The sequence below is a fragment of the Microtus pennsylvanicus genome, chromosome 6 (genome assembly GCF_037038515.1).
Source record: "Microtus pennsylvanicus isolate mMicPen1 chromosome 6, mMicPen1.hap1, whole genome shotgun sequence".
In the NCBI taxonomy this organism is placed as follows: domain Eukaryota; kingdom Metazoa; phylum Chordata; class Mammalia; order Rodentia; family Cricetidae; genus Microtus; species Microtus pennsylvanicus.
This window is the reverse complement of record NC_134584.1, coordinates 122,791,049-122,818,868: the sequence shown is the minus strand read 5'-3', so window position 1 is coordinate 122,818,868 and position 27,820 is coordinate 122,791,049. Positions and strand designations below refer to the sequence as shown.

At 62.9% G+C, this 27,820-nt stretch overlaps 10 non-coding genes across 10 annotated transcripts; all 10 read left to right on the top strand.

Annotated features, from left to right (window-relative positions):
• Positions 1 to 625: 625 nt before the first annotated feature.
• On the top strand, positions 626 to 744 carry LOC142853140 (5S ribosomal RNA). The gene has a single exon (XR_012911079.1). It is a non-coding gene; the product is annotated as a 5S ribosomal RNA (ribosomal RNA).
• Positions 745 to 3,520: 2,776 nt separating this feature from the next.
• LOC142853139 (5S ribosomal RNA) lies at positions 3,521 to 3,639 on the top strand. The gene has a single exon (XR_012911078.1). It is a non-coding gene; the product is annotated as a 5S ribosomal RNA (ribosomal RNA).
• A 2,792-nt stretch (positions 3,640 to 6,431) lies between these two features.
• On the top strand, positions 6,432 to 6,550 carry LOC142853138 (5S ribosomal RNA). Its single transcript, XR_012911077.1, has one exon. It is a non-coding gene; the product is annotated as a 5S ribosomal RNA (ribosomal RNA).
• Positions 6,551 to 9,320: 2,770 nt separating this feature from the next.
• On the top strand, positions 9,321 to 9,439 carry LOC142853136 (5S ribosomal RNA). Its single transcript, XR_012911075.1, has one exon. It is a non-coding gene; the product is annotated as a 5S ribosomal RNA (ribosomal RNA).
• A 2,764-nt stretch (positions 9,440 to 12,203) lies between these two features.
• LOC142853135 (5S ribosomal RNA) lies at positions 12,204 to 12,322 on the top strand. The gene has a single exon (XR_012911074.1). It is a non-coding gene; the product is annotated as a 5S ribosomal RNA (ribosomal RNA).
• A 2,780-nt stretch (positions 12,323 to 15,102) lies between these two features.
• Positions 15,103 to 15,221, top strand: LOC142853134 (5S ribosomal RNA). The gene has a single exon (XR_012911073.1). It is a non-coding gene; the product is annotated as a 5S ribosomal RNA (ribosomal RNA).
• Positions 15,222 to 17,989: 2,768 nt separating this feature from the next.
• LOC142853133 (5S ribosomal RNA) lies at positions 17,990 to 18,108 on the top strand. The gene has a single exon (XR_012911072.1). It is a non-coding gene; the product is annotated as a 5S ribosomal RNA (ribosomal RNA).
• A 2,742-nt stretch (positions 18,109 to 20,850) lies between these two features.
• On the top strand, positions 20,851 to 20,969 carry LOC142853132 (5S ribosomal RNA). Its single transcript, XR_012911071.1, has one exon. It is a non-coding gene; the product is annotated as a 5S ribosomal RNA (ribosomal RNA).
• Positions 20,970 to 23,754: 2,785 nt separating this feature from the next.
• On the top strand, positions 23,755 to 23,873 carry LOC142853131 (5S ribosomal RNA). Its single transcript, XR_012911070.1, has one exon. It is a non-coding gene; the product is annotated as a 5S ribosomal RNA (ribosomal RNA).
• A 2,788-nt stretch (positions 23,874 to 26,661) lies between these two features.
• On the top strand, positions 26,662 to 26,780 carry LOC142853130 (5S ribosomal RNA). Its single transcript, XR_012911069.1, has one exon. It is a non-coding gene; the product is annotated as a 5S ribosomal RNA (ribosomal RNA).
• The last annotated feature ends 1,040 nt before the right edge of the window (positions 26,781 to 27,820 follow it).

Sequence of the window (27,820 nt, the reverse complement as noted above, 5' to 3'; positions counted from 1 at the left end):
ACCATCACCCCTTGCCGGGCGCCGCCCATCTCCCCGGACCCAACCCCCATGCTTCCACCAGTGGCCCGCGGGACGACAGAGGCAAGGAGCTGGCTGGCTACCTGGCAACAGTCCCCAGGTGGAGGGAGAGTCGGGGTCCAAAGCCGACCCCTGCCCTGGAAAGCCCTGAGGCCCTGTCAAAGCCGACACCCGTGGATTCCCCACCGAAGGAGGCTGAGGGCGGGCAAGGGAGGAGCCAGCTTGCGGGCCAACAAACCTGCCAGGGGCACGGTTGGGGCGCGGTGAGGGTGCCCGATGAGGAACGGGAGACAAGGTCGGTAGGTAGGGCTGCCTGGCGACTGCTGCTGGCCCTGGAGCCCGGCTCCGGGTCGGGGCAGAGGGCGGCCTAGCTGGCAGGCTGTCTGGCGGGCGGGGAGGGGATCGTCCGTCCGCCCGCCCGCCCGTCCGTCCGTCCTTCCGGACTCGGACTCCGGAGGGCGTGGGGGCGTGGGGGCGGGCTGGCGTGCAGGAGCGCAGGCAGGCCAGTGTTGCAGCAGCAGCAGCAGCAGCAGCAGCAGCAGCAGCAGCAGCAGCAGCAGCAGCAGCAGCAGCAGGCTCTTGGGGCACGACAGCGACACACGCCTCCGTCTACGGCCATACCACCCTGAACGCGCCCGATCTCGTCTGATCTCGGAAGCTAAGCAGGGTCGGGCCTGGTTAGTACTTGGATGGGAGACCGCCTGGGAATACCGGGTGCTGTAGGCTTTTTGTCTTCCTTTTCTCTTTCGGCCCCTTTTGGCCTTCGCGACCGCGGGCCGAGGGCCAGCCCGGACCAGGCAGGACACCACCAGGACAATCCGCACCCCGGAAAGACGGCGCACCTCTCACAAGGTTCCAAATCCACCCACCGCTCAGAGCCCTCAGGCACGCAGGAAACCCACCCACGAGGGGAAACACCCGAGTGGGGAAGGAAATGACAGGACCACTGAAGGAAATTAAGACTAACTCGCTGCGCGGGGTGGGTGTCACGGGTGGAAGCTGGACGGCCACCGGCATGCCCTTGGGAGCCGCGGCGAGGGGCGAAGGGCGAGGGCCAAGGGCCTAGGTGCGCCTGGCATCGCAGCCCCGCACAGCACAACACTGTGTATGTGTTCAGGAAGAGATCGCCTCGCCCCCTCCACGCAATGCACCCGGTGGATGCGGTCTAAGAGCAAGCAGGCTCCACCCACCCACTCCCGGGGATGGGGTGTGCGCCCACCTGCGTGCCTGTGTGCCTGCTTGCCTGTGTGTAATGTGCAATGTGCGTGCTTGTGTGAGAAGCCCCATGTGGGTGCACGTGTGTTCGTGTAGGCCACAATAGGCGCCTTTGTGTTTGTGTGTGTGTTGTGCGTGCATGCTTGTGAGTGCGCACGTGTGTCTGGGGTTTTGCCTGCTTTTGTCTCTGCCTGCTCGGGAGTGTGTGCATTTTTGCATGATTGTGTGTGTGTGTGTGTGCTGTGCGTGCGTACTTGTGTGGATGTGCGTCTGGGTGTCCACCTGCTTGCGTGTCAGTCTGTAGGCTCCGATCGCGTGCTTGCGTACACGCGTGCTTGAGTGTGTTTCTGCATGCGCGAGCGTGTGAGTACGCTTGTGTGCAGGCCCGAGTGCCTACGGGCATGCGCGCGTGCATGAGGGGAAGCGCCCACGCACTGGTGCCCTCTAGGGCTCGCTCGGCTGGTGGGCTTGTCCCCGGTGGGATGGGATGCCAGGTATCAACAGTTGGTTGCCTCCTGAACCCAACCTGAGAGGCCAAGGCCTGGGCTCAGGGATGGAATCTGTGAGGTGGAGGCCAACCACCGAGGTCCAAGATGGGCATGGAGTCAAGAAGCTGGACGCTCAGGCGCTGTTCCACTAAGCCCTACGGTGGAACTCCCTATCTATCTATCTATCTATCTATCTATCTATCTATCTATCTATCTATCTATCTATCTACCCAGAGCCAAGCCGAGAGAGAGAGGTCTGTGCTGTGCTGAGCTGTGCGGTGGATTTCAGATGCCAGCCGACAGCATCCTTATAACAGTCCAGGCTCAGGAAGGTCCTGCTCAGCCCCAGAGGTGGGTGCAGAAGGAACAGACTTGCCTTCTTGAGTCTTCCTTGATGGTGGGGGATGCCGGGTGGCCCGGTGGAAATAAGGATACATAGCCCAAGAGAGTTGCGGCCGGGACCTGCCCCCGCCCCCACCGTCCAGGAGCAGAGAGCGCCAAGACCCAAGTTCCAAGTTCCAAGTTCCCTCGGCCCCACCGGTCGGCCCAGGAGCATCTTCCACGCTGGACAGCCTGCCTTTCTCTCTTCTCCCCGACGCGCAGGGCGGGCGTGCGGCCCACTTCACGACGAGGCACCTTCAATGGGGGACTGGATGGCCCCGCTGGCTGGCGATAGGGGATAGGGGTGGGACTGGGGGTGGGGGTGGACATGGGGCAGAACTGGAATCTTGGGAGCTGGCATTCCAAGTTCCAAAGAGAGAACCAAGGTTTCTCAGAACGGCGAGAAAGCACAGGCGGGCACAGGCACACAGTCTCTCTAACCCAATCCCAGGCTTTCTAGATTCTCCAGGAGGAGGGGGTTACTCTGGGGAGCCGAGGAAGAGGAGCAGGAGCAGGAGCAGGAGCAGGAGGGAAGGGCAGGTAGAAGAAGAGGTGGAGGAGGAGGAGCATTAGGAGGAAACTACAGTTCCCCAATGATGAGAGACTAGCGCCTAGCCACTACCAGACCCGTCGAGGCACCTCCGTAGGTAGGGCACCAGCAAGACAGTGTCTACCCCTGTCTGGAAGGATGCCCCAAGCGATCCAACCGCTTTGCCTGAGCCTATCTGGGCACCTCCCCCGCGAACTCCTCATGCCACCCCATGCCACCCCACCCCAGTCTCACCCCAGCCCCACCATCACCCCTTGCCGGGCGCCGCCCATCTCCCCGGACCCAACCCCCATGCTTCCACCAGTGGCCCGCGGGACGACAGAGGCAAGGAGCTGGCTGGCTACCTGGCAACAGTCCCCAGGTGGAGGGAGAGTCGGGGTCCAAAGCCGACCCCTGCCCTGGAAAGCCCTGAGGCCCTGTCAAAGCCGACACCCGTGGATTCCCCACCGAAGGAGGCTGAGGGCGGGCAAGGGAGGAGCCAGCTTGCGGGCCAACAAACCTGCCAGGGGCACGGTTGGGGCGCGGTGAGGGTGCCCGATGAGGAACGGGAGACAAGGTCGGTAGGTAGGGCTGCCTGGCGACTGCTGCTGGCCCTGGAGCCCGGCTCCGGGTCGGGGCAGAGGGCGGCCTAGCTGGCAGGCTGTCTGGCGGGCGGGGAGGGGATCGTCCGTCCGCCCGCCCGCCCGTCCGTCCGTCCTTCCGGACTCGGACTCCGGAGGGCGTGGGGGCGTGGGGGCGGGCTGGCGTGCAGGAGCGCAGGCAGGCCAGTGTTGCAGCAGCAGCAGCAGCAGCAGCAGCAGCAGCAGCAGCAGCAGCAGCAGCAGCAGCAGCAGCAGGCTCTTGGGGCACGACAGCGACACACGCCTCCGTCTACGGCCATACCACCCTGAACGCGCCCGATCTCGTCTGATCTCGGAAGCTAAGCAGGGTCGGGCCTGGTTAGTACTTGGATGGGAGACCGCCTGGGAATACCGGGTGCTGTAGGCTTTTTGTCTTCCTTTTCTCTTTCGGCCCCTTTTGGCCTTCGCGACCGCGGGCCGAGGGCCAGCCCGGACCAGGCAGGACACCACCAGGACAATCCGCACCCCGGAAAGACGGCGCACCTCTCACAAGGTTCCAAATCCACCCACCGCTCAGAGCCCTCAGGCACGCAGGAAACCCACCCACGAGGGGAAACACCCGAGTGGGGAAGGAAATGACAGGACCACTGAAGGAAATTAAGACTAACTCGCTGCGCGGGGTGGGTGTCACGGGTGGAAGCTGGACGGCCACCGGCATGCCCTTGGGAGCCGCGGCGAGGGGCGAAGGGCGAGGGCCAAGGGCCTAGGTGCGCCTGGCATCGCAGCCCCGCACAGCACAACACTGTGTATGTGTTCAGGAAGAGATCGCCTCGCCCCCTCCACGCAATGCACCCGGTGGATGCGGTCTAAGAGCAAGCAGGCTCCACCCACCCACTCCCGGGGATGGGGTGTGCGCCCACCTGCGTGCCTGTGTGCCTGCTTGCCTGTGTGTAATGTGCAATGTGCGTGCTTGTGTGAGAAGCCCCATGTGGGTGCACGTGTGTTCGTGTAGGCCACAATAGGCGCCTTTGTGTTTGTGTGTGTGTTGTGCGTGCATGCTTGTGAGTGCGCACGTGTGTCTGGGGTTTTGCCTGCTTTTGTCTCTGCCTGCTCGGGAGTGTGTGCATTTTTGCATGATTGTGTGTGTGTGTGTGTGCTGTGCGTGCGTACTTGTGTGGATGTGCGTCTGGGTGTCCACCTGCTTGCGTGTCAGTCTGTAGGCTCCGATCGCGTGCTTGCGTACACGCGTGCTTGAGTGTGTTTCTGCATGCGCGAGCGTGTGAGTACGCTTGTGTGCAGGCCCGAGTGCCTACGGGCATGCGCGCGTGCATGAGGGGAAGCGCCCACGCACTGGTGCCCTCTAGGGCTCGCTCGGCTGGTGGGCTTGTCCCCGGTGGGATGGGATGCCAGGTATCAACAGTTGGTTGCCTCCTGAACCCAACCTGAGAGGCCAAGGCCTGGGCTCAGGGATGGAATCTGTGAGGTGGAGGCCAACCACCGAGGTCCAAGATGGGCATGGAGTCAAGAAGCTGGACGCTCAGGCGCTGTTCCACTAAGCCCTACGGTGGAACTCCCTATCTATCTATCTATCTATCTATCTATCTATCTATCTATCTATCTATCTATCTATCTACCCAGAGCCAAGCCGAGAGAGAGAGGTCTGTGCTGTGCTGAGCTGTGCGGTGGATTTCAGATGCCAGCCGACAGCATCCTTATAACAGTCCAGGCTCAGGAAGGTCCTGCTCAGCCCCAGAGGTGGGTGCAGAAGGAACAGACTTGCCTTCTTGAGTCTTCCTTGATGGTGGGGGATGCCGGGTGGCCCGGTGGAAATAAGGATACATAGCCCAAGAGAGTTGCGGCCGGGACCTGCCCCCGCCCCCACCGTCCAGGAGCAGAGAGCGCCAAGACCCAAGTTCCAAGTTCCAAGTTCCCTCGGCCCCACCGGTCGGCCCAGGAGCATCTTCCACGCTGGACAGCCTGCCTTTCTCTCTTCTCCCCGACGCGCAGGGCGGGCGTGCGGCCCACTTCACGACGAGGCACCTTCAATGGGGGACTGGATGGCCCCGCTGGCTGGCGATAGGGGATAGGGGTGGGACTGGGGGTGGGGGTGGACATGGGGCAGAACTGGAATCTTGGGAGCTGGCATTCCAAGTTCCAAAGAGAGAACCAAGGTTTCTCAGAACGGCGAGAAAGCACAGGCGGGCACAGGCACACAGTCTCTCTAACCCAATCCCAGGCTTTCTAGATTCTCCAGGAGGAGGGGGTTACTCTGGGGAGCCGAGGAAGAGGAGCAGGAGCAGGAGCAGGAGCAGGAGGGAAGGGCAGGTAGAAGAAGAGGTGGAGGAGGAGGAGCATTAGGAGGAAACTACAGTTCCCCAATGATGAGAGACTAGCGCCTAGCCACTACCAGACCCGTCGAGGCACCTCCGTAGGTAGGGCACCAGCAAGACAGTGTCTACCCCTGTCTGGAAGGATGCCCCAAGCGATCCAACCGCTTTGCCTGAGCCTATCTGGGCACCTCCCCCGCGAACTCCTCATGCCACCCCATGCCACCCCACCCCAGTCTCACCCCAGCCCCACCATCACCCCTTGCCGGGCGCCGCCCATCTCCCCGGACCCAACCCCCATGCTTCCACCAGTGGCCCGCGGGACGACAGAGGCAAGGAGCTGGCTGGCTACCTGGCAACAGTCCCCAGGTGGAGGGAGAGTCGGGGTCCAAAGCCGACCCCTGCCCTGGAAAGCCCTGAGGCCCTGTCAAAGCCGACACCCGTGGATTCCCCACCGAAGGAGGCTGAGGGCGGGCAAGGGAGGAGCCAGCTTGCGGGCCAACAAACCTGCCAGGGGCACGGTTGGGGCGCGGTGAGGGTGCCCGATGAGGAACGGGAGACAAGGTCGGTAGGTAGGGCTGCCTGGCGACTGCTGCTGGCCCTGGAGCCCGGCTCCGGGTCGGGGCAGAGGGCGGCCTAGCTGGCAGGCTGTCTGGCGGGCGGGGAGGGGATCGTCCGTCCGCCCGCCCGCCCGCCCGTCCGTCCGTCCTTCCGGACTCGGACTCCGGAGGGCGTGGGGGCGTGGGGGCGGGCTGGCGTGCAGGAGCGCAGGCAGGCCAGTGTTGCAGCAGCAGCAGCAGCAGCAGCAGCAGCAGCAGCAGCAGCAGCAGCAGCAGCAGCAGCAGCAGCAGCAGCAGCAGGCTCTTGGGGCACGACAGCGACACACGCCTCCGTCTACGGCCATACCACCCTGAACGCGCCCGATCTCGTCTGATCTCGGAAGCTAAGCAGGGTCGGGCCTGGTTAGTACTTGGATGGGAGACCGCCTGGGAATACCGGGTGCTGTAGGCTTTTTGTCTTCCTTTTCTCTTTCGGCCCCTTTTGGCCTTCGCGACCGCGGGCCGAGGGCCAGCCCGGACCAGGCAGGACACCACCAGGACAATCCGCACCCCGGAAAGACGGCGCACCTCTCACAAGGTTCCAAATCCACCCACCGCTCAGAGCCCTCAGGCACGCAGGAAACCCACCCACGAGGGGAAACACCCGAGTGGGGAAGGAAATGACAGGACCACTGAAGGAAATTAAGACTAACTCGCTGCGCGGGGTGGGTGTCACGGGTGGAAGCTGGACGGCCACCGGCATGCCCTTGGGAGCCGCGGCGAGGGGCGAAGGGCGAGGGCCAAGGGCCTAGGTGCGCCTGGCATCGCAGCCCCGCACAGCACAACACTGTGTATGTGTTCAGGAAGAGATCGCCTCGCCCCCTCCACGCAATGCACCCGGTGGATGCGGTCTAAGAGCAAGCAGGCTCCACCCACCCACTCCCGGGGATGGGGTGTGCGCCCACCTGCGTGCCTGTGTGCCTGCTTGCCTGTGTGTAATGTGCAATGTGCGTGCTTGTGTGAGAAGCCCCATGTGGGTGCACGTGTGTTCGTGTAGGCCACAATAGGCGCCTTTGTGTTTGTGTGTGTGTTGTGCGTGCATGCTTGTGAGTGCGCACGTGTGTCTGGGGTTTTGCCTGCTTTTGTCTCTGCCTGCTCGGGAGTGTGTGCATTTTTGCATGATTGTGTGTGTGTGTGTGTGCTGTGCGTGCGTACTTGTGTGGATGTGCGTCTGGGTGTCCACCTGCTTGCGTGTCAGTCTGTAGGCTCCGATCGCGTGCTTGCGTACACGCGTGCTTGAGTGTGTTTCTGCATGCGCGAGCGTGTGAGTACGCTTGTGTGCAGGCCCGAGTGCCTACGGGCATGCGCGCGTGCATGAGGGGAAGCGCCCACGCACTGGTGCCCTCTAGGGCTCGCTCGGCTGGTGGGCTTGTCCCCGGTGGGATGGGATGCCAGGTATCAACAGTTGGTTGCCTCCTGAACCCAACCTGAGAGGCCAAGGCCTGGGCTCAGGGATGGAATCTGTGAGGTGGAGGCCAACCACCGAGGTCCAAGATGGGCATGGAGTCAAGAAGCTGGACGCTCAGGCGCTGTTCCACTAAGCCCTACGGTGGAACTCCCTATCTATCTATCTATCTATCTATCTATCTATCTATCTATCTATCTATCTATCTACCCAGAGCCAAGCCGAGAGAGAGAGGTCTGTGCTGTGCTGAGCTGTGCGGTGGATTTCAGATGCCAGCCGACAGCATCCTTATAACAGTCCAGGCTCAGGAAGGTCCTGCTCAGCCCCAGAGGTGGGTGCAGAAGGAACAGACTTGCCTTCTTGAGTCTTCCTTGATGGTGGGGGATGCCGGGTGGCCCGGTGGAAATAAGGATACATAGCCCAAGAGAGTTGCGGCCGGGACCTGCCCCCGCCCCCACCGTCCAGGAGCAGAGAGCGCCAAGACCCAAGTTCCAAGTTCCAAGTTCCCTCGGCCCCACCGGTCGGCCCAGGAGCATCTTCCACGCTGGACAGCCTGCCTTTCTCTCTTCTCCCCGACGCGCAGGGCGGGCGTGCGGCCCACTTCACGACGAGGCACCTTCAATGGGGGACTGGATGGCCCCGCTGGCTGGCGATAGGGGATAGGGGTGGGACTGGGGGTGGGGGTGGACATGGGGCAGAACTGGAATCTTGGGAGCTGGCATTCCAAGTTCCAAAGAGAGAACCAAGGTTTCTCAGAACGGCGAGAAAGCACAGGCGGGCACAGGCACACAGTCTCTCTAACCCAATCCCAGGCTTTCTAGATTCTCCAGGAGGAGGGGGTTACTCTGGGGAGCCGAGGAAGAGGAGCAGGAGCAGGAGCAGGAGCAGGAGGGAAGGGCAGGTAGAAGAAGAGGTGGAGGAGGAGGAGCATTAGGAGGAAACTACAGTTCCCCAATGATGAGAGACTAGCGCCTAGCCACTACCAGACCCGTCGAGGCACCTCCGTAGGTAGGGCACCAGCAAGACAGTGTCTACCCCTGTCTGGAAGGATGCCCCAAGCGATCCAACCGCTTTGCCTGAGCCTATCTGGGCACCTCCCCCGCGAACTCCTCATGCCACCCCATGCCACCCCACCCCAGTCTCACCCCAGCCCCACCATCACCCCTTGCCGGGCGCCGCCCATCTCCCCGGACCCAACCCCCATGCTTCCACCAGTGGCCCGCGGGACGACAGAGGCAAGGAGCTGGCTGGCTACCTGGCAACAGTCCCCAGGTGGAGGGAGAGTCGGGGTCCAAAGCCGACCCCTGCCCTGGAAAGCCCTGAGGCCCTGTCAAAGCCGACACCCGTGGATTCCCCACCGAAGGAGGCTGAGGGCGGGCAAGGGAGGAGCCAGCTTGCGGGCCAACAAACCTGCCAGGGGCACGGTTGGGGCGCGGTGAGGGTGCCCGATGAGGAACGGGAGACAAGGTCGGTAGGTAGGGCTGCCTGGCGACTGCTGCTGGCCCTGGAGCCCGGCTCCGGGTCGGGGCAGAGGGCGGCCTAGCTGGCAGGCTGTCTGGCGGGCGGGGAGGGGATCGTCCGTCCGCCCGCCCGCCCGCCCGTCCGTCCGTCCTTCCGGACTCGGACTCCGGAGGGCGTGGGGGCGTGGGGGCGGGCTGGCGTGCAGGAGCGCAGGCAGGCCAGTGTTGCAGCAGCAGCAGCAGCAGCAGCAGCAGCAGCAGCAGCAGCAGCAGCAGCAGCAGCAGGCTCTTGGGGCACGACAGCGACACACGCCTCCGTCTACGGCCATACCACCCTGAACGCGCCCGATCTCGTCTGATCTCGGAAGCTAAGCAGGGTCGGGCCTGGTTAGTACTTGGATGGGAGACCGCCTGGGAATACCGGGTGCTGTAGGCTTTTTGTCTTCCTTTTCTCTTTCGGCCCCTTTTGGCCTTCGCGACCGCGGGCCGAGGGCCAGCCCGGACCAGGCAGGACACCACCAGGACAATCCGCACCCCGGAAAGACGGCGCACCTCTCACAAGGTTCCAAATCCACCCACCGCTCAGAGCCCTCAGGCACGCAGGAAACCCACCCACGAGGGGAAACACCCGAGTGGGGAAGGAAATGACAGGACCACTGAAGGAAATTAAGACTAACTCGCTGCGCGGGGTGGGTGTCACGGGTGGAAGCTGGACGGCCACCGGCATGCCCTTGGGAGCCGCGGCGAGGGGCGAAGGGCGAGGGCCAAGGGCCTAGGTGCGCCTGGCATCGCAGCCCCGCACAGCACAACACTGTGTATGTGTTCAGGAAGAGATCGCCTCGCCCCCTCCACGCAATGCACCCGGTGGATGCGGTCTAAGAGCAAGCAGGCTCCACCCACCCACTCCCGGGGATGGGGTGTGCGCCCACCTGCGTGCCTGTGTGCCTGCTTGCCTGTGTGTAATGTGCAATGTGCGTGCTTGTGTGAGAAGCCCCATGTGGGTGCACGTGTGTTCGTGTAGGCCACAATAGGCGCCTTTGTGTTTGTGTGTGTGTTGTGCGTGCATGCTTGTGAGTGCGCACGTGTGTCTGGGGTTTTGCCTGCTTTTGTCTCTGCCTGCTCGGGAGTGTGTGCATTTTTGCATGATTGTGTGTGTGTGTGTGTGCTGTGCGTGCGTACTTGTGTGGATGTGCGTCTGGGTGTCCACCTGCTTGCGTGTCAGTCTGTAGGCTCCGATCGCGTGCTTGCGTACACGCGTGCTTGAGTGTGTTTCTGCATGCGCGAGCGTGTGAGTACGCTTGTGTGCAGGCCCGAGTGCCTACGGGCATGCGCGCGTGCATGAGGGGAAGCGCCCACGCACTGGTGCCCTCTAGGGCTCGCTCGGCTGGTGGGCTTGTCCCCGGTGGGATGGGATGCCAGGTATCAACAGTTGGTTGCCTCCTGAACCCAACCTGAGAGGCCAAGGCCTGGGCTCAGGGATGGAATCTGTGAGGTGGAGGCCAACCACCGAGGTCCAAGATGGGCATGGAGTCAAGAAGCTGGACGCTCAGGCGCTGTTCCACTAAGCCCTACGGTGGAACTCCCTATCTATCTATCTATCTATCTATCTATCTATCTATCTATCTATCTACCCAGAGCCAAGCCGAGAGAGAGAGGTCTGTGCTGTGCTGAGCTGTGCGGTGGATTTCAGATGCCAGCCGACAGCATCCTTATAACAGTCCAGGCTCAGGAAGGTCCTGCTCAGCCCCAGAGGTGGGTGCAGAAGGAACAGACTTGCCTTCTTGAGTCTTCCTTGATGGTGGGGGATGCCGGGTGGCCCGGTGGAAATAAGGATACATAGCCCAAGAGAGTTGCGGCCGGGACCTGCCCCCGCCCCCACCGTCCAGGAGCAGAGAGCGCCAAGACCCAAGTTCCAAGTTCCAAGTTCCCTCGGCCCCACCGGTCGGCCCAGGAGCATCTTCCACGCTGGACAGCCTGCCTTTCTCTCTTCTCCCCGACGCGCAGGGCGGGCGTGCGGCCCACTTCACGACGAGGCACCTTCAATGGGGGACTGGATGGCCCCGCTGGCTGGCGATAGGGGATAGGGGTGGGACTGGGGGTGGGGGTGGACATGGGGCAGAACTGGAATCTTGGGAGCTGGCATTCCAAGTTCCAAAGAGAGAACCAAGGTTTCTCAGAACGGCGAGAAAGCACAGGCGGGCACAGGCACACAGTCTCTCTAACCCAATCCCAGGCTTTCTAGATTCTCCAGGAGGAGGGGGTTACTCTGGGGAGCCGAGGAAGAGGAGCAGGAGCAGGAGCAGGAGCAGGAGGGAAGGGCAGGTAGAAGAAGAGGTGGAGGAGGAGGAGCATTAGGAGGAAACTACAGTTCCCCAATGATGAGAGACTAGCGCCTAGCCACTACCAGACCCGTCGAGGCACCTCCGTAGGTAGGGCACCAGCAAGACAGTGTCTACCCCTGTCTGGAAGGATGCCCCAAGCGATCCAACCGCTTTGCCTGAGCCTATCTGGGCACCTCCCCCGCGAACTCCTCATGCCACCCCATGCCACCCCACCCCAGTCTCACCCCAGCCCCACCATCACCCCTTGCCGGGCGCCGCCCATCTCCCCGGACCCAACCCCCATGCTTCCACCAGTGGCCCGCGGGACGACAGAGGCAAGGAGCTGGCTGGCTACCTGGCAACAGTCCCCAGGTGGAGGGAGAGTCGGGGTCCAAAGCCGACCCCTGCCCTGGAAAGCCCTGAGGCCCTGTCAAAGCCGACACCCGTGGATTCCCCACCGAAGGAGGCTGAGGGCGGGCAAGGGAGGAGCCAGCTTGCGGGCCAACAAACCTGCCAGGGGCACGGTTGGGGCGCGGTGAGGGTGCCCGATGAGGAACGGGAGACAAGGTCGGTAGGTAGGGCTGCCTGGCGACTGCTGCTGGCCCTGGAGCCCGGCTCCGGGTCGGGGCAGAGGGCGGCCTAGCTGGCAGGCTGTCTGGCGGGCGGGGAGGGGATCGTCCGTCCGCCCGCCCGCCCGCCCGCCCGTCCGTCCGTCCGTCCGTCCGTCCGTCCTTCCGGACTCGGACTCCGGAGGGCGTGGGGGCGTGGGGGCGGGCTGGCGTGCAGGAGCGCAGGCAGGCCAGTGTTACAGCAGCAGCAGCAGCAGCAGCAGCAGCAGCAGCAGCAGGCTCTTGGGGCACGACAGCGACACACGCCTCCGTCTACGGCCATACCACCCTGAACGCGCCCGATCTCGTCTGATCTCGGAAGCTAAGCAGGGTCGGGCCTGGTTAGTACTTGGATGGGAGACCGCCTGGGAATACCGGGTGCTGTAGGCTTTTTGTCTTCCTTTTCTCTTTCGGCCCCTTTTGGCCTTCGCGACCGCGGGCCGAGGGCCAGCCCGGACCAGGCAGGACACCACCAGGACAATCCGCACCCCGGAAAGACGGCGCACCTCTCACAAGGTTCCAAATCCACCCACCGCTCAGAGCCCTCAGGCACGCAGGAAACCCACCCACGAGGGGAAACACCCGAGTGGGGAAGGAAATGACAGGACCACTGAAGGAAATTAAGACTAACTCGCTGCGCGGGGTGGGTGTCACGGGTGGAAGCTGGACGGCCACCGGCATGCCCTTGGGAGCCGCGGCGAGGGGCGAAGGGCGAGGGCCAAGGGCCTAGGTGCGCCTGGCATCGCAGCCCCGCACAGCACAACACTGTGTATGTGTTCAGGAAGAGATCGCCTCGCCCCCTCCACGCAATGCACCCGGTGGATGCGGTCTAAGAGCAAGCAGGCTCCACCCACCCACTCCCGGGGATGGGGTGTGCGCCCACCTGCGTGCCTGTGTGCCTGCTTGCCTGTGTGTAATGTGCAATGTGCGTGCTTGTGTGAGAAGCCCCATGTGGGTGCACGTGTGTTCGTGTAGGCCACAATAGGCGCCTTTGTGTTTGTGTGTGTGTTGTGCGTGCATGCTTGTGAGTGCGCACGTGTGTCTGGGGTTTTGCCTGCTTTTGTCTCTGCCTGCTCGGGAGTGTGTGCATTTTTGCATGATTGTGTGTGTGTGTGTGTGCTGTGCGTGCGTACTTGTGTGGATGTGCGTCTGGGTGTCCACCTGCTTGCGTGTCAGTCTGTAGGCTCCGATCGCGTGCTTGCGTACACGCGTGCTTGAGTGTGTTTCTGCATGCGCGAGCGTGTGAGTACGCTTGTGTGCAGGCCCGAGTGCCTACGGGCATGCGCGCGTGCATGAGGGGAAGCGCCCACGCACTGGTGCCCTCTAGGGCTCGCTCGGCTGGTGGGCTTGTCCCCGGTGGGATGGGATGCCAGGTATCAACAGTTGGTTGCCTCCTGAACCCAACCTGAGAGGCCAAGGCCTGGGCTCAGGGATGGAATCTGTGAGGTGGAGGCCAACCACCGAGGTCCAAGATGGGCATGGAGTCAAGAAGCTGGACGCTCAGGCGCTGTTCCACTAAGCCCTACGGTGGAACTCCCTATCTATCTATCTATCTATCTATCTATCTATCTATCTATCTATCTACCCAGAGCCAAGCCGAGAGAGAGAGGTCTGTGCTGTGCTGAGCTGTGCGGTGGATTTCAGATGCCAGCCGACAGCATCCTTATAACAGTCCAGGCTCAGGAAGGTCCTGCTCAGCCCCAGAGGTGGGTGCAGAAGGAACAGACTTGCCTTCTTGAGTCTTCCTTGATGGTGGGGGATGCCGGGTGGCCCGGTGGAAATAAGGATACATAGCCCAAGAGAGTTGCGGCCGGGACCTGCCCCCGCCCCCACCGTCCAGGAGCAGAGAGCGCCAAGACCCAAGTTCCAAGTTCCAAGTTCCCTCGGCCCCACCGGTCGGCCCAGGAGCATCTTCCACGCTGGACAGCCTGCCTTTCTCTCTTCTCCCCGACGCGCAGGGCGGGCGTGCGGCCCACTTCACGACGAGGCACCTTCAATGGGGGACTGGATGGCCCCGCTGGCTGGCGATAGGGGATAGGGGTGGGACTGGGGGTGGGGGTGGACATGGGGCAGAACTGGAATCTTGGGAGCTGGCATTCCAAGTTCCAAAGAGAGAACCAAGGTTTCTCAGAACGGCGAGAAAGCACAGGCGGGCACAGGCACACAGTCTCTCTAACCCAATCCCAGGCTTTCTAGATTCTCCAGGAGGAGGGGGTTACTCTGGGGAGCCGAGGAAGAGGAGCAGGAGCAGGAGCAGGAGCAGGAGGGAAGGGCAGGTAGAAGAAGAGGTGGAGGAGGAGGAGCATTAGGAGGAAACTACAGTTCCCCAATGATGAGAGACTAGCGCCTAGCCACTACCAGACCCGTCGAGGCACCTCCGTAGGTAGGGCACCAGCAAGACAGTGTCTACCCCTGTCTGGAAGGATGCCCCAAGCGATCCAACCGCTTTGCCTGAGCCTATCTGGGCACCTCCCCCGCGAACTCCTCATGCCACCCCATGCCACCCCACCCCAGTCTCACCCCAGCCCCACCATCACCCCTTGCCGGGCGCCGCCCATCTCCCCGGACCCAACCCCCATGCTTCCACCAGTGGCCCGCGGGACGACAGAGGCAAGGAGCTGGCTGGCTACCTGGCAACAGTCCCCAGGTGGAGGGAGAGTCGGGGTCCAAAGCCGACCCCTGCCCTGGAAAGCCCTGAGGCCCTGTCAAAGCCGACACCCGTGGATTCCCCACCGAAGGAGGCTGAGGGCGGGCAAGGGAGGAGCCAGCTTGCGGGCCAACAAACCTGCCAGGGGCACGGTTGGGGCGCGGTGAGGGTGCCCGATGAGGAACGGGAGACAAGGTCGGTAGGTAGGGCTGCCTGGCGACTGCTGCTGGCCCTGGAGCCCGGCTCCGGGTCGGGGCAGAGGGCGGCCTAGCTGGCAGGCTGTCTGGCGGGCGGGGAGGGGATCGTCCGTCCGCCCGCCCGCCCGCCCGTCCGTCCGTCCTTCCGGACTCGGACTCCGGAGGGCGTGGGGGCGTGGGGGCGGGCTGGCGTGCAGGAGCGCAGGCAGGCCAGTGTTACAGCAGCAGCAGCAGCAGCAGCAGCAGCAGCAGCAGCAGCAGCAGCAGCAGCAGCAGCAGCAGCAGCAGCAGCAGGCTCTTGGGGCACGACAGCGACACACGCCTCCGTCTACGGCCATACCACCCTGAACGCGCCCGATCTCGTCTGATCTCGGAAGCTAAGCAGGGTCGGGCCTGGTTAGTACTTGGATGGGAGACCGCCTGGGAATACCGGGTGCTGTAGGCTTTTTGTCTTCCTTTTCTCTTTCGGCCCCTTTTGGCCTTCGCGACCGCGGGCCGAGGGCCAGCCCGGACCAGGCAAGACACCACCAGGACAATCCGCACCCCGGAAAGACGGCGCACCTCTCACAAGGTTCCAAATCCACCCACCGCTCAGAGCCCTCAGGCACGCAGGAAACCCACCCACGAGGGGAAACACCCGAGTGGGGAAGGAAATGACAGGACCACTGAAGGAAATTAAGACTAACTCGCTGCGCGGGGTGGGTGTCACGGGTGGAAGCTGGACGGCCACCGGCATGCCCTTGGGAGCCGCGGCGAGGGGCGAAGGGCGAGGGCCAAGGGCCTAGGTGCGCCTGGCATCGCAGCCCCGCACAGCACAACACTGTGTATGTGTTCAGGAAGAGATCGCCTCGCCCCCTCCACGCAATGCACCCGGTGGATGCGGTCTAAGAGCAAGCAGGCTCCACCCACCCACTCCCGGGGATGGGGTGTGCGCCCACCTGCGTGCCTGTGTGCCTGCTTGCCTGTGTGTAATGTGCAATGTGCGTGCTTGTGTGAGAAGCCCCATGTGGGTGCACGTGTGTTCGTGTAGGCCACAATAGGCGCCTTTGTGTTTGTGTGTGTGTTGTGCGTGCATGCTTGTGAGTGCGCACGTGTGTCTGGGGTTTTGCCTGCTTTTGTCTCTGCCTGCTCGGGAGTGTGTGCATTTTTGCATGATTGTGTGTGTGTGTGTGTGCTGTGCGTGCGTACTTGTGTGGATGTGCGTCTGGGTGTCCACCTGCTTGCGTGTCAGTCTGTAGGCTCCGATCGCGTGCTTGCGTACACGCGTGCTTGAGTGTGTTTCTGCATGCGCGAGCGTGTGAGTACGCTTGTGTGCAGGCCCGAGTGCCTACGGGCATGCGCGCGTGCATGAGGGGAAGCGCCCACGCACTGGTGCCCTCTAGGGCTCGCTCGGCTGGTGGGCTTGTCCCCGGTGGGATGGGATGCCAGGTATCAACAGTTGGTTGCCTTCTGAACCCAACCTGAGAGGCCAAGGCCTGGGCTCAGGGATGGAATCTGTGAGGTGGAGGCCAACCACCGAGGTCCAAGATGGGCATGGAGTCAAGAAGCTGGACGCTCAGGCGCTGTTCCACTAAGCCCTACGGTGGAACTCCCTATCTATCTATCTATCTATCTATCTATCTATCTATCTATCTATCTATCTACCCAGAGCCAAGCCGAGAGAGAGAGGTCTGTGCTGTGCTGAGCTGTGCGGTGGATTTCAGATGCCAGCCGACAGCATCCTTATAACAGTCCAGGCTCAGGAAGGTCCTGCTCAGCCCCAGAGGTGGGTGCAGAAGGAACAGACTTGCCTTCTTGAGTCTTCCTTGATGGTGGGGGATGCCGGGTGGCCCGGTGGAAATAAGGATACATAGCCCAAGAGAGTTGCGGCCGGGACCTGCCCCCGCCCCCACCGTCCAGGAGCAGAGAGCGCCAAGACCCAAGTTCCAAGTTCCAAGTTCCCTCGGCCCCACCGGTCGGCCCAGGAGCATCTTCCACGCTGGACAGCCTGCCTTTCTCTCTTCTCCCCGACGCGCAGGGCGGGCGTGCGGCCCACTTCACGACGAGGCACCTTCAATGGGGGACTGGATGGCCCCGCTGGCTGGCGATAGGGGATAGGGGTGGGACTGGGGGTGGGGGTGGACATGGGGCAGAACTGGAATCTTGGGAGCTGGCATTCCAAGTTCCAAAGAGAGAACCAAGGTTTCTCAGAACGGCGAGAAAGCACAGGCGGGCACAGGCACACAGTCTCTCTAACCCAATCCCAGGCTTTCTAGATTCTCCAGGAGGAGGGGGTTACTCTGGGGAGCCGAGGAAGAGGAGCAGGAGCAGGAGCAGGAGCAGGAGGGAAGGGCAGGTAGAAGAAGAGGTGGAGGAGGAGGAGCATTAGGAGGAAACTACAGTTCCCCAATGATGAGAGACTAGCGCCTAGCCACTACCAGACCCGTCGAGGCACCTCCGTAGGTAGGGCACCAGCAAGACAGTGTCTACCCCTGTCTGGAAGGATGCCCCAAGCGATCCAACCGCTTTGCCTGAGCCTATCTGGGCACCTCCCCCGCGAACTCCTCATGCCACCCCATGCCACCCCACCCCAGTCTCACCCCAGCCCCACCATCACCCCTTGCCGGGCGCCGCCCATCTCCCCGGACCCAACCCCCATGCTTCCACCAGTGGCCCGCGGGACGACAGAGGCAAGGAGCTGGCTGGCTACCTGGCAACAGTCCCCAGGTGGAGGGAGAGTCGGGGTCCAAAGCCGACCCCTGCCCTGGAAAGCCCTGAGGCCCTGTCAAAGCCGACACCCGTGGATTCCCCACCGAAGGAGGCTGAGGGCGGGCAAGGGAGGAGCCAGCTTGCGGGCCAACAAACCTGCCAGGGGCACGGTTGGGGCGCGGTGAGGGTGCCCGATGAGGAACGGGAGACAAGGTCGGTAGGTAGGGCTGCCTGGCGACTGCTGCTGGCCCTGGAGCCCGGCTCCGGGTCGGGGCAGAGGGCGGCCTAGCTGGCAGGCTGTCTGGCGGGCGGGGAGGGGATCGTCCGTCCGCCCGCCCGCCCGCCCGCCCGTCCGTCCGTCCGTCCGTCCGTCCGTCCTTCCGGACTCGGACTCCGGAGGGCGTGGGGGCGTGGGGGCGGGCTGGCGTGCAGGAGCGCAGGCAGGCCAGTGTTACAGCAGCAGCAGCAGCAGCAGCAGCAGCAGCAGCAGCAGGCTCTTGGGGCACGACAGCGACACACGCCTCCGTCTACGGCCATACCACCCTGAACGCGCCCGATCTCGTCTGATCTCGGAAGCTAAGCAGGGTCGGGCCTGGTTAGTACTTGGATGGGAGACCGCCTGGGAATACCGGGTGCTGTAGGCTTTTTGTCTTCCTTTTCTCTTTCGGCCCCTTTTGGCCTTCGCGACCGCGGGCCGAGGGCCAGCCCGGACCAGGCAGGACACCACCAGGACAATCCGCACCCCGGAAAGACGGCGCACCTCTCACAAGGTTCCAAATCCACCCACCGCTCAGAGCCCTCAGGCACGCAGGAAACCCACCCACGAGGGGAAACACCCGAGTGGGGAAGGAAATGACAGGACCACTGAAGGAAATTAAGACTAACTCGCTGCGCGGGGTGGGTGTCACGGGTGGAAGCTGGACGGCCACCGGCATGCCCTTGGGAGCCGCGGCGAGGGGCGAAGGGCGAGGGCCAAGGGCCTAGGTGCGCCTGGCATCGCAGCCCCGCACAGCACAACACTGTGTATGTGTTCAGGAAGAGATCGCCTCGCCCCCTCCACGCAATGCACCCGGTGGATGCGGTCTAAGAGCAAGCAGGCTCCACCCACCCACTCCCGGGGATGGGGTGTGCGCCCACCTGCGTGCCTGTGTGCCTGCTTGCCTGTGTGTAATGTGCAATGTGCGTGCTTGTGTGAGAAGCCCCATGTGGGTGCACGTGTGTTCGTGTAGGCCACAATAGGCGCCTTTGTGTTTGTGTGTGTGTTGTGCGTGCATGCTTGTGAGTGCGCACGTGTGTCTGGGGTTTTGCCTGCTTTTGTCTCTGCCTGCTCGGGAGTGTGTGCATTTTTGCATGATTGTGTGTGTGTGTGTGTGCTGTGCGTGCGTACTTGTGTGGATGTGCGTCTGGGTGTCCACCTGCTTGCGTGTCAGTCTGTAGGCTCCGATCGCGTGCTTGCGTACACGCGTGCTTGAGTGTGTTTCTGCATGCGCGAGCGTGTGAGTACGCTTGTGTGCAGGCCCGAGTGCCTACGGGCATGCGCGCGTGCATGAGGGGAAGCGCCCACGCACTGGTGCCCTCTAGGGCTCGCTCGGCTGGTGGGCTTGTCCCCGGTGGGATGGGATGCCAGGTATCAACAGTTGGTTGCCTCCTGAACCCAACCTGAGAGGCCAAGGCCTGGGCTCAGGGATGGAATCTGTGAGGTGGAGGCCAACCACCGAGGTCCAAGATGGGCATGGAGTCAAGAAGCTGGACGCTCAGGCGCTGTTCCACTAAGCCCTACGGTGGAACTCCCTATCTATCTATCTATCTATCTATCTATCTATCTATCTATCTATCTATCTATCTACCCAGAGCCAAGCCGAGAGAGAGAGGTCTGTGCTGTGCTGAGCTGTGCGGTGGATTTCAGATGCCAGCCGACAGCATCCTTATAACAGTCCAGGCTCAGGAAGGTCCTGCTCAGCCCCAGAGGTGGGTGCAGAAGGAACAGACTTGCCTTCTTGAGTCTTCCTTGATGGTGGGGGATGCCGGGTGGCCCGGTGGAAATAAGGATACATAGCCCAAGAGAGTTGCGGCCGGGACCTGCCCCCGCCCCCACCGTCCAGGAGCAGAGAGCGCCAAGACCCAAGTTCCAAGTTCCCTCGGCCCCACCGGTCGGCCCAGGAGCATCTTCCACGCTGGACAGCCTGCCTTTCTCTCTTCTCCCCGACGCGCAGGGCGGGCGTGCGGCCCACTTCACGACGAGGCACCTTCAATGGGGGACTGGATGGCCCCGCTGGCTGGCGATAGGGGATAGGGGTGGGACTGGGGGTGGGGGTGGACATGGGGCAGAACTGGAATCTTGGGAGCTGGCATTCCAAGTTCCAAAGAGAGAACCAAGGTTTCTCAGAACGGCGAGAAAGCACAGGCGGGCACAGGCACACAGTCTCTCTAACCCAATCCCAGGCTTTCTAGATTCTCCAGGAGGAGGGGGTTACTCTGGGGAGCCGAGGAAGAGGAGCAGGAGCAGGAGCAGGAGCAGGAGGGAAGGGCAGGTAGAAGAAGAGGTGGAGGAGGAGGAGCATTAGGAGGAAACTACAGTTCCCCAATGATGAGAGACTAGCGCCTAGCCACTACCAGACCCGTCGAGGCACCTCCGTAGGTAGGGCACCAGCAAGACAGTGTCTACCCCTGTCTGGAAGGATGCCCCAAGCGATCCAACCGCTTTGCCTGAGCCTATCTGGGCACCTCCCCCGCGAACTCCTCATGCCACCCCATGCCACCCCACCCCAGTCTCACCCCAGCCCCACCATCACCCCTTGCCGGGCGCCGCCCATCTCCCCGGACCCAACCCCCATGCTTCCACCAGTGGCCCGCGGGACGACAGAGGCAAGGAGCTGGCTGGCTACCTGGCAACAGTCCCCAGGTGGAGGGAGAGTCGGGGTCCAAAGCCGACCCCTGCCCTGGAAAGCCCTGAGGCCCTGTCAAAGCCGACACCCGTGGATTCCCCACCGAAGGAGGCTGAGGGCGGGCAAGGGAGGAGCCAGCTTGCGGGCCAACAAACCTGCCAGGGGCACGGTTGGGGCGCGGTGAGGGTGCCCGATGAGGAACGGGAGGCAAGGTCGGTAGGTAGGGCTGCCTGGCGACTGCTGCTGGCCCTGGAGCCCGGCTCCGGGTCGGGGCAGAGGGCGGCCTAGCTGGCAGGCTGTCTGGCGGGCGGGGAGGGGATCGTCCGTCCGCCCGCCCGCCCGCCCGTCCGTCCGTCCTTCCGGACTCGGACTCCGGAGGGCGTGGGGGCGTGGGGGCGGGCTGGCGTGCAGGAGCGCAGGCAGGCCAGTGTTACAGCAGCAGCAGCAGCAGCAGCAGCAGCAGCAGCAGGCTCTTGGGGCACGACAGCGACACACGCCTCCGTCTACGGCCATACCACCCTGAACGCGCCCGATCTCGTCTGATCTCGGAAGCTAAGCAGGGTCGGGCCTGGTTAGTACTTGGATGGGAGACCGCCTGGGAATACCGGGTGCTGTAGGCTTTTTGTCTTCCTTTTCTCTTTCGGCCCCTTTTGGCCTTCGCGACCGCGGGCCGAGGGCCAGCCCGGACCAGGCAGGACACCACCAGGACAATCCGCACCCCGGAAAGACGGCGCACCTCTCACAAGGTTCCAAATCCACCCACCGCTCAGAGCCCTCAGGCACGCAGGAAACCCACCCACGAGGGGAAACACCCGAGTGGGGAAGGAAATGACAGGACCACTGAAGGAAATTAAGACTAACTCGCTGCGCGGGGTGGGTGTCACGGGTGGAAGCTGGACGGCCACCGGCATGCCCTTGGGAGCCGCGGCGAGGGGCGAAGGGCGAGGGCCAAGGGCCTAGGTGCGCCTGGCATCGCAGCCCCGCACAGCACAACACTGTGTATGTGTTCAGGAAGAGATCGCCTCGCCCCCTCCACGCAATGCACCCGGTGGATGCGGTCTAAGAGCAAGCAGGCTCCACCCACCCACTCCCGGGGATGGGGTGTGCGCCCACCTGCGTGCCTGTGTGCCTGCTTGCCTGTGTGTAATGTGCAATGTGCGTGCTTGTGTGAGAAGCCCCATGTGGGTGCACGTGTGTTCGTGTAGGCCACAATAGGCGCCTTTGTGTTTGTGTGTGTGTTGTGCGTGCATGCTTGTGAGTGCGCACGTGTGTCTGGGGTTTTGCCTGCTTTTGTCTCTGCCTGCTCGGGAGTGTGTGCATTTTTGCATGATTGTGTGTGTGTGTGTGTGCTGTGCGTGCGTACTTGTGTGGATGTGCGTCTGGGTGTCCACCTGCTTGCGTGTCAGTCTGTAGGCTCCGATCGCGTGCTTGCGTACACGCGTGCTTGAGTGTGTTTCTGCATGCGCGAGCGTGTGAGTACGCTTGTGTGCAGGCCCGAGTGCCTACGGGCATGCGCGCGTGCATGAGGGGAAGCGCCCACGCACTGGTGCCCTCTAGGGCTCGCTCGGCTGGTGGGCTTGTCCCCGGTGGGATGGGATGCCAGGTATCAACAGTTGGTTGCCTCCTGAACCCAACCTGAGAGGCCAAGGCCTGGGCTCAGGGATGGAATCTGTGAGGTGGAGGCCAACCACCGAGGTCCAAGATGGGCATGGAGTCAAGAAGCTGGACGCTCAGGCGCTGTTCCACTAAGCCCTACGGTGGAACTCCCTATCTATCTATCTATCTATCTATCTATCTATCTATCTATCTATCTATCTATCTACCCAGAGCCAAGCCGAGAGAGAGAGGTCTGTGCTGTGCTGAGCTGTGCGGTGGATTTCAGATGCCAGCCGACAGCATCCTTATAACAGTCCAGGCTCAGGAAGGTCCTGCTCAGCCCCAGAGGTGGGTGCAGAAGGAACAGACTTGCCTTCTTGAGTCTTCCTTGATGGTGGGGGATGCCGGGTGGCCCGGTGGAAATAAGGATACATAGCCCAAGAGAGTTGCGGCCGGGACCTGCCCCCGCCCCCACCGTCCAGGAGCAGAGAGCGCCAAGACCCAAGTTCCAAGTTCCAAGTTCCCTCGGCCCCACCGGTCGGCCCAGGAGCATCTTCCACGCTGGACAGCCTGCCTTTCTCTCTTCTCCCCGACGCGCAGGGCGGGCGTGCGGCCCACTTCACGACGAGGCACCTTCAATGGGGGACTGGATGGCCCCGCTGGCTGGCGATAGGGGATAGGGGTGGGACTGGGGGTGGGGGTGGACATGGGGCAGAACTGGAATCTTGGGAGCTGGCATTCCAAGTTCCAAAGAGAGAACCAAGGTTTCTCAGAACGGCGAGAAAGCACAGGCGGGCACAGGCACACAGTCTCTCTAACCCAATCCCAGGCTTTCTAGATTCTCCAGGAGGAGGGGGTTACTCTGGGGAGCCGAGGAAGAGGAGCAGGAGCAGGAGCAGGAGCAGGAGGGAAGGGCAGGTAGAAGAAGAGGTGGAGGAGGAGGAGCATTAGGAGGAAACTACAGTTCCCCAATGATGAGAGACTAGCGCCTAGCCACTACCAGACCCGTCGAGGCACCTCCGTAGGTAGGGCACCAGCAAGACAGTGTCTACCCCTGTCTGGAAGGATGCCCCAAGCGATCCAACCGCTTTGCCTGAGCCTATCTGGGCACCTCCCCCGCGAACTCCTCATGCCACCCCATGCCACCCCACCCCAGTCTCACCCCAGCCCCACCATCACCCCTTGCCGGGCGCCGCCCATCTCCCCGGACCCAACCCCCATGCTTCCACCAGTGGCCCGCGGGACGACAGAGGCAAGGAGCTGGCTGGCTACCTGGCAACAGTCCCCAGGTGGAGGGAGAGTCGGGGTCCAAAGCCGACCCCTGCCCTGGAAAGCCCTGAGGCCCTGTCAAAGCCGACACCCGTGGATTCCCCACCGAAGGAGGCTGAGGGCGGGCAAGGGAGGAGCCAGCTTGCGGGCCAACAAACCTGCCAGGGGCACGGTTGGGGCGCGGTGAGGGTGCCCGATGAGGAACGGGAGACAAGGTCGGTAGGTAGGGCTGCCTGGCGACTGCTGCTGGCCCTGGAGCCCGGCTCCGGGTCGGGGCAGAGGGCGGCCTAGCTGGCAGGCTGTCTGGCGGGCGGGGAGGGGATCGTCCGTCCGCCCGCCCGCCCGCCCGTCCGTCCGTCCTTCCGGACTCGGACTCCGGAGGGCGTGGGGGCGTGGGGGCGGGCTGGCGTGCAGGAGCGCAGGCAGGCCAGTGTTACAGCAGCAGCAGCAGCAGCAGCAGCAGCAGCAGCAGCAGCAGCAGCAGCAGCAGCAGCAGCAGCAGCAGCAGGCTCTTGGGGCACGACAGCGACACACGCCTCCGTCTACGGCCATACCACCCTGAACGCGCCCGATCTCGTCTGATCTCGGAAGCTAAGCAGGGTCGGGCCTGGTTAGTACTTGGATGGGAGACCGCCTGGGAATACCGGGTGCTGTAGGCTTTTTGTCTTCCTTTTCTCTTTCGGCCCCTTTTGGCCTTCGCGACCGCGGGCCGAGGGCCAGCCCGGACCAGGCAGGACACCACCAGGACAATCCGCACCCCGGAAAGACGGCGCACCTCTCACAAGGTTCCAAATCCACCCACCGCTCAGAGCCCTCAGGCACGCAGGAAACCCACCCACGAGGGGAAACACCCGAGTGGGGAAGGAAATGACAGGACCACTGAAGGAAATTAAGACTAACTCGCTGCGCGGGGTGGGTGTCACGGGTGGAAGCTGGACGGCCACCGGCATGCCCTTGGGAGCCGCGGCGAGGGGCGAAGGGCGAGGGCCAAGGGCCTAGGTGCGCCTGGCATCGCAGCCCCGCACAGCACAACACTGTGTATGTGTTCAGGAAGAGATCGCCTCGCCCCCTCCACGCAATGCACCCGGTGGATGCGGTCTAAGAGCAAGCAGGCTCCACCCACCCACTCCCGGGGATGGGGTGTGCGCCCACCTGCGTGCCTGTGTGCCTGCTTGCCTGTGTGTAATGTGCAATGTGCGTGCTTGTGTGAGAAGCCCCATGTGGGTGCACGTGTGTTCGTGTAGGCCACAATAGGCGCCTTTGTGTTTGTGTGTGTGTTGTGCGTGCATGCTTGTGAGTGCGCACGTGTGTCTGGGGTTTTGCCTGCTTTTGTCTCTGCCTGCTCGGGAGTGTGTGCATTTTTGCATGATTGTGTGTGTGTGTGTGTGCTGTGCGTGCGTACTTGTGTGGATGTGCGTCTGGGTGTCCACCTGCTTGCGTGTCAGTCTGTAGGCTCCGATCGCGTGCTTGCGTACACGCGTGCTTGAGTGTGTTTCTGCATGCGCGAGCGTGTGAGTACGCTTGTGTGCAGGCCCGAGTGCCTACGGGCATGCGCGCGTGCATGAGGGGAAGCGCCCACGCACTGGTGCCCTCTAGGGCTCGCTCGGCTGGTGGGCTTGTCCCCGGTGGGATGGGATGCCAGGTATCAACAGTTGGTTGCCTCCTGAACCCAACCTGAGAGGCCAAGGCCTGGGCTCAGGGATGGAATCTGTGAGGTGGAGGCCAACCACCGAGGTCCAAGATGGGCATGGAGTCAAGAAGCTGGACGCTCAGGCGCTGTTCCACTAAGCCCTACGGTGGAACTCCCTATCTATCTATCTATCTATCTATCTATCTATCTATCTATCTATCTATCTATCTACCCAGAGCCAAGCCGAGAGAGAGAGGTCTGTGCTGTGCTGAGCTGTGCGGTGGATTTCAGATGCCAGCCGACAGCATCCTTATAACAGTCCAGGCTCAGGAAGGTCCTGCTCAGCCCCAGAGGTGGGTGCAGAAGGAACAGACTTGCCTTCTTGAGTCTTCCTTGATGGTGGGGGATGCCGGGTGGCCCGGTGGAAATAAGGATACATAGCCCAAGAGAGTTGCGGCCGGGACCTGCCCCCGCCCCCACCGTCCAGGAGCAGAGAGCGCCAAGACCCAAGTTCCAAGTTCCAAGTTCCCTCGGCCCCACCGGTCGGCCCAGGAGCATCTTCCACGCTGGACAGCCTGCCTTTCTCTCTTCTCCCCGACGCGCAGGGCGGGCGTGCGGCCCACTTCACGACGAGGCACCTTCAATGGGGGACTGGATGGCCCCGCTGGCTGGCGATAGGGGATAGGGGTGGGACTGGGGGTGGGGGTGGACATGGGGCAGAACTGGAATCTTGGGAGCTGGCATTCCAAGTTCCAAAGAGAGAACCAAGGTTTCTCAGAACGGCGAGAAAGCACAGGCGGGCACAGGCACACAGTCTCTCTAACCCAATCCCAGGCTTTCTAGATTCTCCAGGAGGAGGGGGTTACTCTGGGGAGCCGAGGAAGAGGAGCAGGAGCAGGAGCAGGAGCAGGAGGGAAGGGCAGGTAGAAGAAGAGGTGGAGGAGGAGGAGCATTAGGAGGAAACTACAGTTCCCCAATGATGAGAGACTAGCGCCTAGCCACTACCAGACCCGTCGAGGCACCTCCGTAGGTAGGGCACCAGCAAGACAGTGTCTACCCCTGTCTGGAAGGATGCCCCAAGCGATCCAACCGCTTTGCCTGAGCCTATCTGGGCACCTCCCCCGCGAACTCCTCATGCCACCCCATGCCACCCCACCCCAGTCTCACCCCAGCCCCACCATCACCCCTTGCCGGGCGCCGCCCATCTCCCCGGACCCAACCCCCATGCTTCCACCAGTGGCCCGCGGGACGACAGAGGCAAGGAGCTGGCTGGCTACCTGGCAACAGTCCCCAGGTGGAGGGAGAGTCGGGGTCCAAAGCCGACCCCTGCCCTGGAAAGCCCTGAGGCCCTGTCAAAGCCGACACCCGTGGATTCCCCACCGAAGGAGGCTGAGGGCGGGCAAGGGAGGAGCCAGCTTGCGGGCCAACAAACCTGCCAGGGGCACGGTTGGGGCGCGGTGAGGGTGCCCGATGAGGAACGGGAGACAAGGTCGGTAGGTAGGGCTGCCTGGCGACTGCTGCTGGCCCTGGAGCCCGGCTCCGGGTCGGGGCAGAGGGCGGCCTAGCTGGCAGGCTGTCTGGCGGGCGGGGAGGGGATCGTCCGTCCGCCCGCCCGCCCGCCCGTCCGTCCGTCCTTCCGGACTCGGACTCCGGAGGGCGTGGGGGCGTGGGGGCGGGCTGGCGTGCAGGAGCGCAGGCAGGCCAGTGTTACAGCAGCAGCAGCAGCAGCAGCAGCAGCAGCAGCAGCAGCAGCAGCAGCAGCAGCAGCAGCAGCAGCAGCAGCAGGCTCTTGGGGCACGACAGCGACACACGCCTCCGTCTACGGCCATACCACCCTGAACGCGCCCGATCTCGTCTGATCTCGGAAGCTAAGCAGGGTCGGGCCTGGTTAGTACTTGGATGGGAGACCGCCTGGGAATACCGGGTGCTGTAGGCTTTTTGTCTTCCTTTTCTCTTTCGGCCCCTTTTGGCCTTCGCGACCGCGGGCCGAGGGCCAGCCCGGACCAGGCAGGACACCACCAGGACAATCCGCACCCCGGAAAGACGGCGCACCTCTCACAAGGTTCCAAATCCACCCACCGCTCAGAGCCCTCAGGCACGCAGGAAACCCACCCACGAGGGGAAACACCCGAGTGGGGAAGGAAATGACAGGACCACTGAAGGAAATTAAGACTAACTCGCTGCGCGGGGTGGGTGTCACGGGTGGAAGCTGGACGGCCACCGGCATGCCCTTGGGAGCCGCGGCGAGGGGCGAAGGGCGAGGGCCAAGGGCCTAGGTGCGCCTGGCATCGCAGCCCCGCACAGCACAACACTGTGTATGTGTTCAGGAAGAGATCGCCTCGCCCCCTCCACGCAATGCACCCGGTGGATGCGGTCTAAGAGCAAGCAGGCTCCACCCACCCACTCCCGGGGATGGGGTGTGCGCCCACCTGCGTGCCTGTGTGCCTGCTTGCCTGTGTGTAATGTGCAATGTGCGTGCTTGTGTGAGAAGCCCCATGTGGGTGCACGTGTGTTCGTGTAGGCCACAATAGGCGCCTTTGTGTTTGTGTGTGTGTTGTGCGTGCATGCTTGTGAGTGCGCACGTGTGTCTGGGGTTTTGCCTGCTTTTGTCTCTGCCTGCTCGGGAGTGTGTGCATTTTTGCATGATTGTGTGTGTGTGTGTGTGCTGTGCGTGCGTACTTGTGTGGATGTGCGTCTGGGTGTCCACCTGCTTGCGTGTCAGTCTGTAGGCTCCGATCGCGTGCTTGCGTACACGCGTGCTTGAGTGTGTTTCTGCATGCGCGAGCGTGTGAGTACGCTTGTGTGCAGGCCCGAGTGCCTACGGGCATGCGCGCGTGCATGAGGGGAAGCGCCCACGCACTGGTGCCCTCTAGGGCTCGCTCGGCTGGTGGGCTTGTCCCCGGTGGGATGGGATGCCAGGTATCAACAGTTGGTTGCCTCCTGAACCCAACCTGAGAGGCCAAGGCCTGGGCTCAG